A 21,229-nucleotide genomic window follows, 5' to 3' on the forward strand; every position below is an offset into this window, starting at 1 on the left:
TCATATTCAATATCAGCTGTAGTTCTACAGAAGCAGAAATCAGGGACACCAAAGTTTACACAGAGTTGCAGTGACAATGTGTGTGTGTGTGTGTGTGTGTGTGTGTGTGTGTGTGTGTGTGTGTGTGTGTGTGTGTGTGTGTGTGTGTGTGTGTGTGTGTGTGTGTGTGTGTGTGTGTGTGTGTGTGTGTGTGTGTGTGTGTGTGTGTGTGTGTGTGTATGTGTGGCGTGTTCGTGTTACATAAGAAATGTGTGTGTGTGTGTGTAATTAATGGGAATAAGTGTGTTTTATATTACCATAAGGTTTAACATATGATCATTCAACAAGTCTCAAGTTACCTTAACTTCTCCTTTTGATACCTAGAAACATCTACATTAAATGAATTAGTGAAAAGTGAGTTAAGATGATATCTAATATTGTGTCTGGTTTCATCCATCAGATGTCTGTGATCTCCCACTGGACCTAAACACAGTAAACAGACTCCTCTCTCTGTCTGAGGAGAACAGAAAGGTGACATGGAGGAGAGAGGAGCAACCGTATCCTGATCACCCAGAGAGATTTGAGAACTATGAACAGGTGCTGTGTAGAGAGGGTCTGACTGGGCGCTGTTACTGGGAGGTAGAGTGGAGTGGGAGAAGGGTTGATATAGGAGTGACATATAAAGGAATCAGTAGGAAAGGAAGGGCTAATGACTGTTGTCTTGGATACAATGACACGTCCTGGACTCTTTTCTGCTATGACAACAGTTACATTGCCTGTCACAATAATAATCCCATTACCATAGACATCCGCCCCTCCAGCTCCCACAGAGTAGGAGTGTATCTGGACTGGCCAGCCGGCACTCTGTCCTTCTACGTAGTCTCCTCTGACACACTGACCCACCTGTACACATTCACCTCCACATTCACTGAGCCCCTCTATCCAGGGTTTATGCTTTGGTATGATGGCGAGTCAGTGTCCCTGTGTCAAGCACTACGTGATGTTTCACTCTAATTATGGTCATGTTCAGTAAGACACACTGGAGCAGCAATGTAGAATATCTCTCTAGTGTGTAAACCCCTCAATCCATGGTGTTTGGTATGAATATCTCTCTAGTGTGTAAACCCCTCTATCCAGGGTGTTTGGTATGAATACCTCTCTAGTGTGTAAACCCCTCTATCCAGGGTGTTTGGTATGAATATCTCTCTAGTGTGTAAACCCCTCTATCCAGGGTGTTTGGTATGAATATCTCTCTAGTGTGTAAACCCCTCTATCCAGGGTGTTTGGTATGGATATCTCTCTAGTGTGTAAACCCCTCTATCCAGGGTGTTTGGTATGAATATCTCTCTAGTGTGTAAACCCCTCTATCCAGGGTGTTTGGTATGAATATCTCTCTAGTGTGGAAACCCCTCTATCCAGGGTGTTTGGTATGAATATCTCTCTAGTGTGGAAACCCCTCTATCCAGGGTGTTTGGTATGAATATCTCTCTAGTGTGGAAACCCCTCTATCCAGGGTGTTTGGTATGAATATCTCTCTAGTGTGGAAACCCCTCTATCCAGGGTGTTTGGTATAAAACATGTGTATTAGCATTATTTCCAGGTAATATAAAGGATAGGTGTGTATGTAATATAAATATGTGTACAATCCTGTTACTCTGGTTGTGTAAGTTGCTGTTTTCACATAACTCTGTACCTAATTCACCACGGCTGTGCACATCTCGTGTTCTTACCCTCTGTTCTCTGAAACTTGTCTGTTCTGAACAAAGTCTCTCCTCATCCTCTATTCTAAGAACCAACAGTTCTTGGTACTCGTAGGAGAACACAGAGGACTCTGAATATTTGGCCACCTCATCCACATGTTCAACACATTGAGTCAGTTGTGGTGGAACCAGCCATGACTAAGCGTTTATAGGTCTACTATATAAGATCTCTGTTGGTTTCTGTATGTCAGAGCTCTTGGCCCAACACTCAAGAGTGTGGGGTTGACCAGCCTCATTATTGCAGGACTGAATCACTTACGGGTGCAGTGGCGACCCGTCATTCAAGGCAGGTGGGGCTGTTTTGAGTCCTAAATCTTTAGCAAAATAAATCAAATCCCACCCAAGAATTGGGGGCTTGCCTGTTTTGCATGTTATTTTGGCATTAATACGTGACACATATAAGTTTGCAAACAATGTAAAAAAAAAATATATATATATATCATTGAATTAATAAAGCTGCATACAAACATGGTTTCTTTTTTGTTTTCTTGAGTAAGGCAACTCCAAAATGTAGGTGTTTCAGCCGAGCTCAGTGCTTTTTAGTGGTGGTGGGGCAACCCAGCAGAAAAAAGTGTTGCGCCGTGATTGACCAAGTGTTCTGTCACTCATGGGGAAACTACGTCACCTCCAAGTCTAAGGGGAGACCTGGAGAATTTGAGCACCTTTGGGTGCTCTCATAGAGATACATTAAAAGTGCCCATCCAAGAAGGCTCAATGTCATTGGCCACAGATAAAATGACGTCAAATCACGTTATATCTACAGTAGCTTTGATTGGACTGATCATGTCAACATCATACCTTCAAAATCTTAGCTAGCAAGCTTGCAGTCATCATCATGAATCAAGTTGACAATCTACTGGCAAATCACATGAAGATAACTAATGAAGAGAAATAATAGGTTAAACATATCAGTGCTCATCGGCCATTGGACATAAACATTACACAACATATTGGAAATCGTAAATGCGACAATGAGTGGTTTCGAAGGATTTAGTGATACTGGCTAACTACACGCATTGCAAAGCATCACTAGCCTGCTATTCAGTGGAGTGGCTGTGTAGTCCCACATCTGGGATTAAGGGTCTCTTTTCCTAGTTTAAAATGATTAACATTCAACATTGGCCATGCTATCAATAAAGCATGATTTGTGCCGCACTCAAAACAACTGTTAACTTCTTAGCGCTAGGGGTCAGATTTTTATTTTATTTTAAATAACGTGCCCAACATAAACGGACATTTTCTCTGGCCCAGATCGTAGAATATGCATATAATTTACAGATTAGGATAGAAAACCGTCCAAAGTTTCCAAAACTGTCAAAATATTGTCTGTGAGTATAACAATATTTATTCTGCAAGTGAAAACCTGAGAAAATGTAACCCGGAGGTGATATTTAAAAAAAGAAATCTGTGTTCCCTGGCCCGTCTGTAACGGTCCTGACCTGTTTTATGTTGTTTTTGTATGTGTTTAGGTCAGGGCATGTGTTTTGGGTGGGCAGTCTATGTTATCTGTTTCTATGTTGGTTTTGGTTGCCTGGTATGGCTCTTAATTAGAGGCAGGTGTTTTGCGTTCTCCTCTAATTAAGAGTCATATTTAGGTAGGGTGTTCTCACTGTTTGTTTGTGGGTGATTGTCTCCTGTGTCTGTGTCGATGTTTACACCATACGGGATTGTTTCGGTTTGTTCGTGCGTTTTTTGTAGTAAGTACTTGTTCGTTCGTTCTGCGTGTGTTATGTCAGTTCGTCGTACTAGTCTGTCTAGTTTCGTTTTGTTATTTTGTTAGTTTATTAAAGTATAGTTTGTTTCGTTTGTCTTATAAATAAAACTCATCATGTTTTCACAACCCGCTGCGCCTTGGCTCGATCACTACTCCTCCTCTTCTTATGAAGAGAGAGAGGAACGCCGTTACACCGTCTAACCTCCATTTAAAGGGGTATCAACCAGATTCCTTTTCCAAGGGCTTCATCAGGCTATGACCAGGCTTTAGACATCGTTTCAAGCTTTTATTTTGAAAAATGAGCGATATTTTTCAAAGTAGTCAATTGTCCTCTGAATATTTCCTGCGCGCGACAGAGGGGCTCACCATTTTCCGTTTCTCTCTTAAAGAATAGGTTATGGTCCGTTTGAAATATTATCGATTATGTTTGTTAAAAACAACCTGAGGATTGATTATAAAAAACATTTGACATGTTTCTACGACCATTACGGATACTTTTTGGAATTTGTCGAACGGAACACGGCTTCTGTTTTCTCAACATAATGCGCAACCCAAATGGTGATTTTTTGTGATAAAAATAATATTTATCGAACAAAAAGAACATTTGTTGTGTAACTGGGAGTCTCGTGAGTGGAAACATCCGAAGACTATCAAAGGTAAGCGATTCATTTTATTGCTTTTCTGACTTTCGTGACCATGCTAATTTGGGGATAACTGTTGTAGCATTGAAAGCTACACTCACAAAAGCTTGGATTTCTTTCGCTGTAAAATATATTTTCAAAATCTGACACGATAGGTGGATTAACAACAAGCTAAACTGTGTTTTGGTATATTTCACTTGTGATTGCATGATTATAAATATTTTTAGTGATATTTATGCATTTGGCGCCCTGCAATTCTAGCGGTTGTTTAGGAAAGTGATACCGTAAAAGGGATCCGTAGCGCAGAGAAGTTAACTTGGATCTGCGGAAACTTGACTTCAGTGAGGTCAAGACAACTGGGAAGTCGGGAATAAACGAGCTCCGACTGGGAAAATGCGTTTTGAACGGTCATCCAACTCGGAATTGTAAATCCGGCCTCTTACTAGAGCAACGACCTGAAGCTCAATTACGTCATCATGACTTGACCTTGTTTTTTTCCGAGTTCCCAGTTGTTTTGAAAGCACCATAAATCCAGAGAATGGCAGACTTTGATGACAACATTTTCCCACGAAGGACCACCGTGCCACCTTCCTGTTCAAGTGAGCACAGCACAGCACAACAAGTTGAGTTCAAAAATGTCTTCTGTGGTGCTGCATAAATTATATAATTTGCCAGGGAGATATGTATACTGTAGCTAAGAAAGTAATACTAAGTGTATGTTGTCTAGTAAGATGTTAGTAGCCCATGTGTCTCACCCTAAGAATTTGGTATATTTACCCCTCTTAATTTCTCCTTCTGTTCTGACTTGGTGTTGCACATGTAGCCTATAACCTGTTTTAAAAAATTTAATCGTTGAATATTGTAAGAGCTTTCATTGTTTGCTTACATGCCCCCTTTATTTATCCTATGGTTCTGACTTGGTGTACAGGGAGAACACTGTAAGAATGGCCTACGTTTTGAATTCTGTTGCTCTACATTTCAAAAGTGCTGAACAAATAGTTATATTGACTACGTCCGTCCTTGCTCCCTCATTAACGCAACCGCTGTGTTAGATTAAAAAAAATAACTTTAGTAAAAAGCACAGCATGCAATAATCTGAGACAGCGCTCAGCCATTCTCCGCCATGTTGGAGTCAACAGAGTAACAAAAATACGAAATAACATCATAAATATTCCCTTACTTTTGATGAACTGTCATCAGAATGCAGTGCCAGGAATCCTAGTTCCACAATAAATCGTTGTTTTGTTTTAGAATGTCCATTTCTTCTGTCAAATTAGCAACTTTAGCTGCATGTGTAGCTCACGTGTCCATGAAGATTTGACGCATTGAACGAAAACTTCTAAATGTGATAATAAAAGTCGAATAAACTGGTCAAACTCAGTTGAAAATCAAACTTCAGGATGTTTTTCTCATATATTCAATAACGTCCCAGACGGAGCATTTCTTCGTGTCTACCTAACGCATTGCAGACAAAGATATGACATACCCAGGTGCGTTGCCAAGTACTGCCAATATGGCTGACCTGTCACTCCAAAAGCTCTCATTCGGTCCCATATCAGGCTAGACACCTCATTCCACGTTCTACTGCCTGTTGCCATCTAGTGGAATGCGTATGAAAGACAGAGCACGAGGCCGTTTAATTTGGGCACCATTTTATCCAAAAGTGAAAAGGGCGCCCCCTATTTCCAAGAGATTAACAATGGTCTATAATATACAGTAAGTCTGATCAGTGGAACAATTATCCTTCTTAACAATGATCTATAATATACAGTAAGTCTGATCAGTGGAACAATTCTCCTTCTTAACAATGGTCTATAATATACAGTAAGTCTGTTCAGTGGAACAATTCTCCTTAACAAATCAAATCAAATCAAGTTTATTTTATATAGCCCTTCGTACATCAGCTAAAATCTCGAAGTGCTGTACAGAAACCCAGCCTAAAACCCCAAACAGCAAGCAATGCAGGTGTAGAAGCATGGCGGCTAGGAAAAACTCCCTAGAAAGGCCAAAACCTAGGAAGAAACCTAGAGAGGAACCAGGCTATGAGGGGTGGCCAGTCCTCTTCTGGCTGTGCCGGGTGGAGATTATAACAGAACATGGCCAAGATGTTCAAATGTTCATAAATGACCAGCATGGTCAAATAATAATCAGGAGAAAATGTCAGTTGGCTTTTCATAGCCGATCATTAAAACCTTTTAGGGGGGCAGCCCGACACCGGTACACTTATGACAACATCCAGCTCGAAGTGCAGGGCGCGAAATTCAAAATATATATTTTTTTAAATATTTAACTTTCACACATCTGCAAGGCAAAGTGTTGAGTAGCCAGTGAAATCGTGCCCATTTCAAACGGCCTCCTACTCAAATCTTGCTCGTACAATATGAATATTATTATTCTTTTTGGATAGAAAACACTTTCTAGTTTCTAAAAGAGTTGGAATTATTTCTCTGAGTAAAACAGAAGTCCTTCTGCAGCACTTTTCCTGACCAGGAAGTGAAATGTCAGAAATCGATGCTCTTTTCAACTTGATGCCTATACATGGTCTTAACACTTAGGAGTCTGCTGACACTCTATACGCCTTCCTATTGGTGAATTTTTTTTGCTCCTCTCGGTCTGTGGTGGAAAAAAACCTATTTCTTTGACGTGACCGCCCACTTCCGGTACTCTGAAGGAAGTGGGATTGACTTCTGTTTTGCCTTGGTAACGAACGGCTAACGTCTCCGGCTTGAATTTTTTTTGATACATGTGACCATATCATCGTAATGTATGTTTTTTCAATATAGTTTAATCAGATTATTGAAACTTTATTCAGGAGTTTTGCCGTGTTCCGTCCTCTGACTGTGTTTACGTTGGAGAAATTTATGCCACTCGGCTAGTGCCAATGCTAATTGAAGAGGGATATTTGCCATTCTGAATCGAAACAACGACTCATCTGGACAGAGGACACGTTCTTCAACATTCTGATGAAAGATCAGCAAAAGTAAGACCCATTTTATAATGTTATTTCATATATCTGTCGTGCATGTGAACTGGCCGTGGGCGCCCAATTATTTCTGTCTATTGTAGCTACGCTAATATAGCGATACATTTTGTTTGCGCTGTAAAACATTTAATAAATCGGAAATATTGTTTGGAATCACAAGATGCCTGTCTTTCAATTGCTGCAGACTATGTATTTTTCAGAAATGTTTTATGATGAGTAATTAGCTATTTGACGTTGGTGTCTGTAAATATTATGGCTGCTTTCGGTGCAATTTCGGATTGTAGCTGAAATGTAAACTATGGTTTATACATGAAATATGCAAATTTTTCGAACAAAACATGCTATACAATAAATATGTTATCAGACTGTCATCTGATGAATTTGTTTCTTGGTTAGTGGCTATTTATATCTTTATTTGGTCGAATTTGTGATAGCACCTGATCGAGTAAGAAACTGATGGAGTTAGAAAAGTTGTGTCTTTTGCTAACGTGGTTAGCTAATAGATTTACATATTTTGTCTTCCCTGTAAAACATTTTAAAAATCGGACATGTTGGCTTGATTCACAAGATGTGCACCTTTCATCTGGTGTCTTGGACTTGTTAATGTGTGAAAGTTAAATATTAAAAAAAAAATAGATTTTGAATTTCGTGCCCTGCACTTTGAGCTGGATGTTGTCATAAGTGTACCGGTGTCGGGCTGCCCCCGTAAAAGGTTATCAAGTCCAATACAGCATTTGAAAGATAAACATCTTGTGAATCCAGCCAACATGTCCGATTTTTAAAATGTTTTACAGCGAAAACAGCACGTATATTTATGTTAGCTCACCACCAAATACAAAAAAGGACAGACATTTTTCACAGCACAGGTAGCATGCACAAAACCAACCTAACTAACCAAGAACCAACCAAACTAACCAAGAAACAACTTTATCAGATGACAGTCTTATAACATGTTATTCAATAAATCTATGTTTTGTTCGAAAAATGAGCATATTTTAGCTATAAATCAGTTTTACATTGCAGCTACCATCACAGCTACCGTCAGAAATGGCACCGAAGCAGCCAGAGTAATTACAGACACCAACGTCAAATACCTAAATAATCATAAAACATTTCTGAAAAATACATGGTGTACAACAAATGAAAGCCAGGCATCTTGTGATTTTAGCCAATATTTCCGATTTCTTAAGTGTTTTACAGCGAAAACACAATATAGCATTATATTAGCTTACCACAATAGCCAGAAACACAAGCCATTCCCCAGCAGCAAAAGTTAGCGATCGTAACAAACCAGCAAAAGATATATAATTTTTGACTAACCTTGATAAGCTTCATCAGATGACAGTCCTATAACATCATGTTACACATACACTTATGTTTTGTTCTGAAATGTCTATATTTAGAGCTGAAATCAGTGGTTATACATTGTGCTAACGTAGTATATTTTTCCCACAACGTCCGGATATTTTTCTGGAACTCACATATTCTGACCAAATAACTATTCATAAACATAACTAAAAAATACATGTTGTATAGGAAATGATAGATACACTAGTTCTTAATGCAATCGCCGTGTTAGAATTCTAAAAATAACTTCATTACGATATGCAGTTTACGTTATTTATTTTACCGTTATTTTACCAGGTAAGTTGACTGAGAACACGTTCTCATTTGCAGAAACGACCTGGGGAATAGTTACAGGGGAGAGGAGGGGGATGAATGAGCCAATTGTAAAGTGGGGATTATTAGGTGACCATGATGGTTTGAGGGCCAGATTGGGAATTTAGCCAGGACACCGGGGTTAACACCCCTACTCTTACGATAAGTGCCATGGGATCTTTAATGACCTCAGAGAGTCAGGACACCCGTTTAACGTCCCATCCGAAAGACGGCACCCTACACAGGGCAGTGTCCCCAATCACTGCCCTGGGGCATTGGGATATTTTTGAGACCAGAGGAAAGAGTGCCTCCTACTGGCCCTCCAACACCACTTCCAGCAGCATCTGGTCTCCCATCCAGGGCCTGACCAGGACCAACCCTGCTTAGCTTCAGAAGCAAGCCAGTAGTGGTATGCAGGGTGGTATGCTGCTGGCGAGAGCGTGCCCAAAACCTGGCCGCAAACTACTAGTACAACATGTTCGACAGATATATGAAATAACATCATAAAATGGGTCCTACTTTTGATGATCTTTCATCAGAATGTTGTACAAGGGGTCCTTTGTCGGGAGCGATCGTTGTTTGTATTCTAATAAATATCAAGGACCTTTATAGGCAGGCCCTAGAAGAGAGCATCGATTTCAGATTTTCCACTTCCTGTCAGGAAGTTTACTGCAAAATTAGTTCTGTTTTACTCACAGATATAATTCAAACGGTTTAAGAAACTAGAGAGTGTTTTCTATCCAATAGTCATAATAATATGCATATGGTACGAGCAAGAATTGAGTACGAGACCGTTTGAAATGGGCACCTTTTATCCGGCTACTCAATACTGCCCCTGCAGCCCAAACAGGTTAAGTGTCTCTCTTGATCCCAGGTCCTGGCAGAGTTGTGCAGACTCAGGACAGCAAAGCTTTGGAGGAATACGCAGATTTAAAGAGGAGTCCGTAATTTGCTTTCTAATGATCATGATCTTTTCCTCAATGACGTTCATGAATTTATCACTGCTGAAGTGAAAGCCATCCTCACTTGGGGAATGCTGCTTTTTAGTTAGCTTTGCAACAGTATCAAAAATAAATGTTGTATTGTTCTTATTTTCCTCAATTAAGATGGAAAAGTAGGATGATCGAGCAGCAGTGAGGGCTCTTCGATACTGCACGGTACTGTCTTTCCAAGCTAGTCGGAAGACTTCCAGTTTGGTGTGGCGCCATTTCCGTTCCAATTTTCTGGAAGCTTGCTTCAGAGCTCGGGTATTTTCTGTATACCAGGGAGCTAGTTTCTTATGACAAATGTTTTTAGTTTTTAGGGGTGCAACTGCATCTAGGGTATTGCGCAAGGTTAAATTGAGTTCCTCAGTTAGGTGGTTAACCAATTTTTGTCCTCTGACGTCCTTGGGTAGGCAGAAGGAGTCTGGAAGGGCATCAAGAAATCTTTGTGTTGTGTGAGAATTTATAGCACGACTTTTGATCCTCCTTGGTTGGGGTCTGAGCAGATTATTTGTTGCGATTGCAAACGTAATAAAATGGTGGTCCAATAGTCCAGGATTATGAGGAAAAACATTAAGATCCACAACATTTATTCCATGGGACAAAACTAGGTCCAGAGACATGTTGGACAAAACCCACTGAGTCAATGATGGCTCCAAAAGCCTTTTGGAGTGGGTCTGTGGACTTTTCCATATGAATATTAAAATCACCAAAAATTAGAATATTATCTGCTATGACTACAAGGTCCGATAGGAATTCAGGGAACTCAGTGAGGAACGCTGTATATGGCCCAGGAGGCATGTAAACATTAGCTATAAAAAGTGATTGAGTAGGCTGCATAGATTTCATGACTAGAAGCTCAAAAGACGAAAACGTCATTTTTTTTTTTGTAAATTGAAATTTGTTATCGCAAATGTTAGCAACACCTCCGCCTTTGCGGGATGGACGGGGGATATGGTCACTAGTGTAACCAGGAGGTGAGGCCTCATTTAACACAGTAAATTCATCAGGCTTAAGCCATGTTTCAGTCAGGCCCATTATAGACAATGGTCTATAATATACAGTAAGTCTGATCTCCTTCTTAACAATGGTCCATAATATACAGTAAGTCTGATCAGGGTAATTAATGTACTTGTCAGCAAGAACACTACTGTTATTCCCCAGACTTATTTTATTATTCCACTTCTTGCCAGTGTTGCCAGTCTACAGCAATCACATATTTGAAGTCTTATACCCTACTTCTGTCTTTGAAAATGAATGATATGAGGCTATGTATTTTTTGCAGCTCGTCACGGACAGTTTTGAATCAGTCATACAAATAAGCATTGGATATTAAATGTTCCAGGAATCAAATATCCTTTTTGACATTTTAGTATTGTCCACATGCAGAGATGGTTGGGGGTCTTACAACTCATAAAGACATCGTATTATATCTATGTATAGTTACATTTACATTTAAGTCATTTAGCAGACGCTCTTATCCAGAGCGACTTACAAATTGGAAAGTTCATACATATTCATCCTGGTCCCCCCGTGGGAATTGAACCCTGGTCCCCCCGTGGGAATTAAACCCACAACCCTGGCGTTGCAAGCGCCATGCTCTACCAACTGAGCCACAACTGAGCCACAGCCACAGTTAGATGATGACAAGGACCTTCAACTAGTAGGTAGAAACCACCTGAATATTGATATTCAATAGATTTTTCTTCAAGGTTGGGGGATTTTTAGAAATTAATATTTATAACAAGAAAATGTTCAAACACCTGGGAAATAGGTCGGGGTGGCCAACCTTCCTGGAGAGCAAGCAGGATTTTCTTCCAGCCCTATTTTAAACATATACTTCGCCCAAATTATAAAATATAAAATGTTTGTGTCCGTACCTGAAAGCCGTCTTTGGTTTTATGACTCAACTGTGATCTTCTTCTTCTTCTACTACTACTACTACTACTCCTCCTACTACTACTTCTACTTCTACTACTACTACTACTACCACCACTACTACTACGCCTACTACTTCTATTACTTCTACTACTTCTACTACTGCTACTACTGCTACTGCTACTACTGCTACTACTAGTACTACTACTAGTACTAGTACTAGTACTGCTACTTCTTCTTCTTCGGTGGGGTTTAACAGCAGATGGCATCCAACGTTATTTTGCATTACCACCACCTACTGTACTGGAGTGTGGGCCAGAAACAGGGAGAAACTAAATCCTACCTGCCAGCCCAGTTGCTCTTAAACCCAGGCATCACAGGCTAATAGGGATTTATTTCCTTTACTCTCATCAGTCTGAAACTTTACCAGTTGAAAGTATACATAAATACAATATATTTTTGTATCACAAGTTTTATTTATTATAACATGTAAATATGCAAATGAGGCAAAACCTCCTTAAACATGCACTAATTTGCATATTACGAGAATTCGTTTTTAAACACATTGCTTCAAGGAAGAATGTTTTTTCTTTTTCTTTTATTGTGATAAGACACTCAATGGTCAGACTTTTACACAACAGTTTATCAAAAGATTTTCATTTCATGGAATTATTTAAAAAACACTATTCACATGTATGATGGATGCATATTTTGCATATATTTACAGATAAAATGACACTTAACATCAAAACGACACAAGATATTAAAAAAAAATCTCTGTAAAAGTCTGACTATAAAACCTAAGAACCTGTGTGTGGAATAATGTGAATGTTCATCCTTTGAAGACTGAGAGAAATGAATTGGAGCACGGGGAACATGTCATTTTGAGAAAATGGCCAATAAAGATAGGCTAATGCAATTAAAAAGTACTTTCCATAAATATGACCATTTATGTCACATTAATTAAACTATTTTTCATTTATCACCTTTTAAACTGACAAATAACATCAAATATACCTTTTACCAAAACATCAGCACATTTAATACATTTGTTACAACCAATAGAGGATATGCTTTGAATACTGGTCTGTGGGGCAAATATGCAGTTTTGGGAAAATTCTCATATCACTTTGCTCAATTTGTCACTAACAAGGCTTTTGTATGGTTGTTGAAATGTGCAGAACACTAATCAGCCATACCTGCCCCATATGTAAGGCCCTCAATTTGCAGAACACTAATCAGCCATGCCTGCCCCATATGTAAGGCCCTCAATTTGCAGAACACTAATCAGTCATGCCTGCCCCATATGTAAGGCCCTCAATTTGCAGAACACTAATCAGCCATACCTGCCCCATATGTAAGGCACCTCAATGTGCAGAACACTAATCAGCCATGCCTGCCCCATATGTAAGGCCCTCAATGTGCAGAACAATAATCAGCCATGCCTGCCCCATATGTAAGGCCCTCAATGTGCAGAACACTAATCAGTCATGCCTGCCCCATATGTAAGGCCCTCAATGTGCAGAACACTAATCAGCCATGCCTGCCCCACATGTAAGGGAACACCCCCCTGAAATGGACAAAAATGAATGGGAATTTATTGGCACCGTACGAAACATACACGATACACGATGTACAATACCACTCAATTCAGCGTCGTTTCATCCAAAACTGATTGCAAATGCCATATGGCAAATGCCAATTGTAACACTCCAAAAATCCAATAGATGGCGAGTGTGCTCTACTGTAATTTTTCATATTGCAAATGTAACACAAGTCAAGACCCAAGAGTAAAATTTTGAAAATGTGAATTTTTTTCCAAAAACATATCACCTCCTTAACTGCACCTGTTTGAGCTCGTTACCTGTATAAAAGACACCTGTCCACACACTCAATCAAACAGACTAAAACCTCTCCATAATGGTCAAGACCAGAGAGCTGTGTAAGGACATCAGGGATAAAATTGTAGACCTGCACAAGGCTGGGATGGGCTACAGGACAATAGGCAAGCAGCTTGGTGAGAAAGCAATTTTTAGAAAATGGAAGAAGTTCAAGATGACGGTCAATCACCCTCGGTCTGGGGCTCCATGCAAGATCTCACCTCGTGGGGCATCAATGATCATGAGGAAGGTGAGGGATCAGCCCAGAACTACACGGCAGGACCTGGTCGATGACCTGAAGAGAGCTGGGACCACAGTCTCAAAGAAAACCATTAGTAACACACTACGCCGTCATGGATTAAAATCCTGCAGCGCACGCAAGGTCCCCCTGCTCAAGCCAGCGCATGCCCGTCTGAAGTTTGCCAATGACCATCTGGATGATCCAGAGGAGGAAATGGGAGAAGGTCATGTGGTCTGATGAGACAAAAATAGAGCTTTTTGGTCTAAACTCCACTCGCCGTGTTTGGAGGAAGAAGGATGAGTACAACCCCAAGAACACCATCCCAACCTTGAAGCATGGAGGTGGAAACATCATTCTTTGGGGATGCTTTTCTGCAAAGGGGATAGGATGACTCCACCGTATTGAGGGGAGGATGGATGGGGCCATGTATCGCGAGATCTTGGCCAACAACCTCCTTCCCTCAGTTGGAGCATTGAAGATGGGTCGTGGCTGGGTCTTCCAGCATGACAACGACCCGAAACACACAGCCAGGGCAACTAAAGAGTGGCTCCGTAAGAAGCATCTCAAGGTCCTGGAGTGGCCTAGCCAGTCTCCAGACCTGAACCCAATAGAACATCTTTGGAGGGAGCTGAAAGTCCGTATTGCCCAGCGACAGCTCCGAAACCTGAAGGATCTGGAGAAGGTCTGTATGGAGGAGTGGGCCAAAGTCCCTGCTGCAGTGTGTGCAAACCTGGTCTAACACACCATACACATCCTCCTGAAACTAGGGGAATGGAACGGTTAGGAAAGGACTGGCTAGTGAGGTCTAACACACCATACACATCCTCCTAAAACTAGGGGAATGGAAAGGTTAGGAAAGGACTGGCTAGTGAGGTCTAACACACCATACACATCCTCCTGAAACTAGGGGAATGGAAAGGTTAGGAAAGGACTGGCTAGTGAGGTCTAACACACCATACACATCCTCCTGAAACTAGGGGAATGGAAAGGTTAGGAAAGGACTGGCTAGTGAGGTCTAACACACCATACACATCCTCCTGAAACTAGGGGAATGGAACGGTTAGGAAAGGACTGGGTAGTGAGGTCTAACACACCATACACATCCTCCTGAAACTAGGGATACAGACATCATGTGGATGCAGCCAGATAAGAAATTAAAGGGTGTTGAATAAGGTTGGTGAGGTCTTGTCATGCTCTCGACTCTTTTGTCAATTGTTTATGCCTTACACAATTTGTCCACCCTATAGTCTCCCCATCAGACAGAGTACATGGTGCTGATGTACTGTCCTCTGCAATGACTTCTGTGCTGACCCTAATCTGTCCCTCTATAACATTGTACTCTGTCAGTGTGCTGACCCTAATCTGTCCCTCTATAACATTGTACTCTGTCAGTGTGCTGACCCTCATCTGTCCCTCTATAACATTGTACTCTGTCAGTGTGCTGACCCTAATCTGTCCCTCTATAACATTGTACTCTGTCAGTGTGCTGACCCTAATCTGTCCCTCTATAACATTGTACTCTGTCAGTGTGCTGACCCTAATCTGTCCCTCTATAACATTGTACTCTGTCAGTGTACTGACCCTAATCTGTCCCTCTATAACATTGTACTCTGTCAGTGTACTGACCCTAATCTGTCCCTCTGTAACATTGTACTCTGTCAGTGTGCTGACCCTAATCTGTCCCTCTGTAACATTGTACTCTGTCAGTGTGCTGACCCTAATCTGTGCTGACCCTAACATCAAACTCTGGACTACATGCTGGTTTGCCCCAATTCAAACTAATTGGAAACATCAAACTCTGGACTACATGCTGGTTTGCCCCAATTCAAACTAATTGGAAACATCAAACTCTGGACTACATGCTGGTTTGCCCCAATTCAAACTAATTGGAAACGTCAAACTCTGGACTACATGCTGGTTTGCCCCAATTCAAACTAATTGGAAACATCAAACTCTGGACTACATGCTGGTTTGCCCCAATTCAAACTAATTGGAAACATCAAACTTTGGACTACATGCTGGTTTGCCCCAATTCAAACTAATTGGAAACATCAAACTCTGGACTACATGCTGGTTTGCCCCAATTCAAACTAATTGGAAACATCAAAGTCTGGACTACATGCTGGTTTGCCCCAATTCAAACTAATTGGAAACCTCAAACTCATCAACAATCAAACTCTGTTTATATGCCAAAGCTGCCAGTCTTGTATATAGAGCGCCTGAAGCTCCTCTGAGGTGACAACAGAAGAGTCATATGTTGTAACAACACCATCAGATCTCCATGACTTTATGCCTCTAACTGCAGACAGACTGAATGGACAACTTGTCCGTACTACTAAGCACTTCATACTTTTGAGCAGGTAGAAAAGTCATCTTTGTTCCCCTGTCCTACAGCGATATGGCTGACAAGTCTCTTCAGACTGAGAGTCCACTTAGGAGAGGGAGGCATTGAACGGGTGACACCCCCCTGTCGTCCAGATTCTGGCCCTCAACTGACTGCTTTACTGCGTGAAAAATGTGAAATTCCATAGTGTCCTTGTCCAGTTTGAAGACCCTGATTTTGGTGGCCAGCTATGCAATCTGAGCAGTATTCATGAACTACAAAACATGGGAACTGTCAAATTAGAGTAAAGGACTTGTACTGTAGCTCAACTTCCAGCTCTGCAGGGACAAGTGACAGTGGAGAGACCTACAGCTGCCTATCACCCCGAAGGGAAAGTGCATGGCCAGACGTGTTTGTGGTTCCCAATTTTCCACACAACATAGAGTTTGCTCTCAGGGAAGGCAATGAAGCCAAAGATATGCATGGGAAATGCCTTACTTTAAACAAAGAGCAAAAACATCAGATTCTTGAGGGCATGGCTGGAGCAGTATGTGAATACAAGATGTAACCCTGGCAACAAGGAGATATAAAGTGCTGCTGAAGCATTCGTTTTTCTGCACTTTGAGATATCAGCTGATGTAAGAAGGGCTATATAAATAAAATTGATTTGATTTGATTAGTTCAGAAACATCCATGCCTGGAAGAGTCTGGCTCCAAAAGGGGATGTGATGGATGGAGAGACAGCTTGGTGTTCAAAATGGGACATTTCAGACTCAAACTCAGCAAGTCAGGGTGTCCAGAAGTGAAAGTTAACAGCGGCAAGAGGTGTAAAAGTAGCCCAGATGGCGACTCGCCACATTTCAAAGATAAAGCGGCCTTGACCAGCAGAAGTAAACTTTCTCCCACAAGGTGAAACTGAAGAAGGTCTTGAGAGGTTGAGGGTTGTCCTTGTGGAGGAGTTGGAAGAAACTGACCAAGACAGGATTGACTTATCATTGGTCAACAGCAGTATGTGTAGGACCTTTGCATTGAGACATAAAGAGATTGTTACCTTGAGCCCCACCATAGAGCATATCCAAGACAGATCGCCAGCACTTTTCCTCAAGGAACAAGTATGTGTGTGTATGGGTGGGTGGTAAAGCAGTTTTCAATTGCCTTTGTACTTTGTTTTAGGTATGTGCAGAGTACCATCGCATCACAACCCAGCAACTGCGGGATTATTTAATTCAATGTTGGACCAACACACAGAACGCTTGCTAGCCCTATCCAGAGAGAAGCAGGGAAAGACAGGAAGAAATGGACTGAAGATGGCTGCCATTCTGAATGGTTACAGCCAGGTATATACATTAAATCAGTAAGCAAAATGTGAGGCAAATTAATTGATTTAAATGTTACATTTTAAGATCAGTGATACCCTTACATAGTTAAATAGTTCATGTTTGTAATGGTTCTCTAGCAACCACGTGATGTGAACACCGATCTAACTGTTGTCCTCAGATGTCTTCCAGCAACACTCCAAGAGGATGACTCTGGAGTGTTCATAACTTGGTGGGTTGTGTTAGTGTAATACTCCAAGAGGATGACTCCAGAGTGTTCATAACTTGGTGGGTTGTGTTAGTGTAACACTCCAAGATGATGACTCTGGATTGTTTATAATTTGGTGGGTTGTGTTAGTGTAAGACTCCAAGAGGATGAATCTGGAGTGTTCATAACTTGGTGGGTTGTGTTATTGTAATACTCCAAGAGGATGACTCAAGAGACCAGCAGCCATCATCTCAGTCATTGATGACGATAGAGATGTAGCTGCTGTGCCATTCCATCCAGGAAGAGTCTACGTGGTCTTTGAGGAGAAGGTGATTATGAAGGATTTCCGGTGCTGGCCTGATGTCCGGATGTCTTAGCCGTGTCTGAATCCTGGCTTAGGAAGGGACCTGATCCGAGATCACAATGAATCAGATTACATGGAGAGGGGGACCTGATCCTAGATCATAATGAATCAGATTACATGGAGAGGGGGGACCTGATCCTAGATCATAAAGAATCAGATTACATGGACAAGGGGGACCTGATCCTAGATCAGCACTCATCCTCAGACACTGCCTGTATGAATAAGGAATGCTGTTGTAAAGTCTAGTTACAGCAGGTGTTTACTGACATCTAGTGGAAGGTACTAATAAAACACTTTCTTATCAGGGTGGGGAGATACCTGAATGCAGGATCCATGGTGAGATGACAGAGCAGAAAACACTATATGGAAAGAAGTACAAATAAAGTATTTCTGAACAATAAAGGACAGAGTAAGAGAATAAATACCTGGAATGACATATTATTACTAGTTAGTAGAACTCACAGGGTTCTATCGTCATTATTTTTACCATACACCAGTGACGTCAGAAGTGACGTGATTTCCTCATATGAAAGTGAAAGTAAGGGTGTGGTCTACGCATTTACAAAACAGCTGTGAAAATGTAGCGCACGTATCTCGGCAACATTAGAAGTAAGATAAATGTGTTGATTTGAAGGACAGACGGGCAGACTCTGGTAAGTCTAGGCTACATAAAACTATTATAAAGTTAGGTCGTAGTCAGACATTCAACAGACAGAGTAGGCTTGAGATATGATTCTTAATCATGCTGAACAACCTGGGCCCGGTTTCCACGATGGAATTTAGACTTAACGCTAGAAACGCATAAAAAGTGGGAAAACGATAATTATCCAAATACAAAGTTGAGTAAACATTATTTTACAAATAAAAAGATGCGTAAACGTTGTCTAAGTATTTCTGAACAATAATGAATTCTAAAAGGAAAGAGTATGTGAATGAATACCTGTAATTTAAATATTACTAGTTAGTAGAACCGCTACTTGAGCTGAGTTGCTGACAGACAGCAGTTTTCAAAGTTTAAACTAATCAGTAGGCCTACATGTTTGCAGTAAAACGTCTGGTAGAGATGGTGGAGGGGCTTTTCAATTATATGGTTTTATGTTTATCTCAGGGTTTCTCAATCATGTTGTTCTTACCAGCACTTACACACCTGATTCAACTAATCATCAAATATTTTAAGACAGTTTAATATTTGAGGCATACAAATTAACATTCTCAAATTATAACCTTTTGGGTTTGTAGGCCTGTTTACAATTATTAACGTCACACAATAAGGAGGGGAAAAAACACAACTAAACCTGGTTTCGAGTAAATTATATATTTTGCAAAAATAATGTCTTGAAGAAAGACTATAATAAAATTGAAGCAAGATGCGATGTCATGAGTTACTGCTGTCGCATGAAACTGACTGTTAGCGCCACCCTCTGGTTACTATAGTTACATGAAGGGGTGACGCCTTGACTGCAGTTGAAACTGAAAAACAGAAAGTATCTGTACAGGGCCATTTTGAGATGACAGAGCAGCTCATAGTTTAATCTCTATACTGCAATGCAGTTTCCAATTAAAGTGAGTATTTCAGGTTAATAATCTAGAATGAAGTAGAGGGAACATTTGGAATCCACAAAACTAGTGTCGGAGTGATGCTGAGTCATTCCTACCATGCGGTGCCTTTTCTGTCCCCAGGAAATATCAGTTCTAATTTAGTGTAAAATGTGGATTCCAAAAGGCTTTAAATATAAGGTGTCCTTTACCTTAAAAACACCAAAATATGGATCAAAGGGAATTTTATGCATTTTAACACTTTTTGTCATAAGATGTAGGTGTTTTTGTCCCCAGGTGTTATTTATCAACTTCCACAAGAAATATAAAGCATACATTTTTTTAACCTATTTCTTCATTATTTTATAGTCCTAGCTAAAGTCTCTTTCATTAATTACTTTTTTCATGATTAAAAACAACTGTTGATGCAATATGAAAAGAAAATGGGTGTGTGAGATGAATCATAAACCCAAATGTAGAACCTTTTGTTTGATTAACGGTGAATTGGTGTGTGAGAGAAATATTATGTATAACCTACCTCAAAACAAGAGATCGCTATGTGCACAGGTACGATCAGGGATACTGCCTCTGCGTATTGAAACAGGTAAGATCAGGGATATTGTCTCTGCGTATTGAAACAGGTAAGATCAGGGATATTGTCTCTGCGTATTGAAACAGGTCAGATCAGGGATATTGTCTCTGCGTATTGAAACAGGTCAGATCACGGATATTGTCTCTGCGTATTGAAACAGGTAAGATCAGGGATATTGTCTCTGCGTATTGAAACAGGTCAGATCAGGGATATTGTCTCTGCGTATTGAAACAGGTCAGATCAGGGATATTGTCTCTGTGTATTGAAACAGGTAAGATCAGGGATATTGTCTCTGCGTATTGAAACAGGTAAGATCAAGGATATTGCCTCTGCGTATTGAAACAGGTCAGATCACGGATATTGTCTCTGCGAATTGAAACAGGTATTGTGGTGAAATGGAGGAAAGACTATGTAACTATTGTGACATCGAAGAAATAGAGAATGAAACTCATGTTATCCTCTATTGCCCTTTATACCATGATATACACTTGCTCTTATTCCAGAAAGCACAGCAGATATACCCTGGCATTATGTGGCTGAGTGATGAGGAGACAGACCACCAGATATACCCTGGCAGAATGTGGCTGAGTGATGAGGAGCAATTTAAATGTTTTTTTTGTCCATTGTGTGTTTCCGTTTGCGGAATATTTTTATAAATCCTGGAATAAAATAAAAAGGGCTACCTATAATTAAATTGTACAAATATTTAGCTTCTATGTGGTAAATGGTTCGTGTGTAAATAGATTGTGTATAGACTTGTCTCCCATATGAATCTTCTATGTGGTAAATGGTATGTGTGTGTATATAGATTGTGTATAGACTTGTCTCCCATATGAATCTTCTATGTGGTAAATGGTATGTGTGTATATAGATTGTGTATAGACTTGTCTCCCATATGAATCTTCTATGTGGTAAATGGTATGTGTGTATATAGATTGTGTATAGACTTGTCTCCCATATGAATCTTCTATGTGGTAAATGGTATGTGTGTGTATATAGATTGTGTATAGACTTGTCTCCCATATGAATCTTCTATGTGGTAAATGGTATGTGTGTGTATAGATTGTGTATAGACTTGTCTCCCATATGAATCTTCTATGTGGTAAATGGTATGTGTGTGTATATAGATTGTGTATAGACTTGTCTCCCATATGAATCTTCTCTTTGTTCCA

The 21,229-nt window shown here is 40.4% G+C and overlaps 1 protein-coding gene across 1 annotated transcript in view; it reads left to right on the top strand.

Annotated features, from left to right (window-relative positions):
* The first annotated feature begins 18,461 nt into the window (after positions 1-18,461).
* LOC129835973 (NACHT, LRR and PYD domains-containing protein 6-like) overlaps positions 18,462-21,229 on the top strand; it is a 63,077-nt gene continuing 60,309 nt past the window's right edge. Inside the window, 1 exon segment of the mRNA XM_055901681.1 lies at positions 18,462-18,582. The gene's annotated coding sequence lies outside the window, so the exon portion shown is untranslated.

This window comes from Salvelinus fontinalis, chromosome 37, assembly GCF_029448725.1.
Source record: "Salvelinus fontinalis isolate EN_2023a chromosome 37, ASM2944872v1, whole genome shotgun sequence".
NCBI classification, from domain to species: Eukaryota; Metazoa; Chordata; class Actinopteri; order Salmoniformes; family Salmonidae; genus Salvelinus; species Salvelinus fontinalis.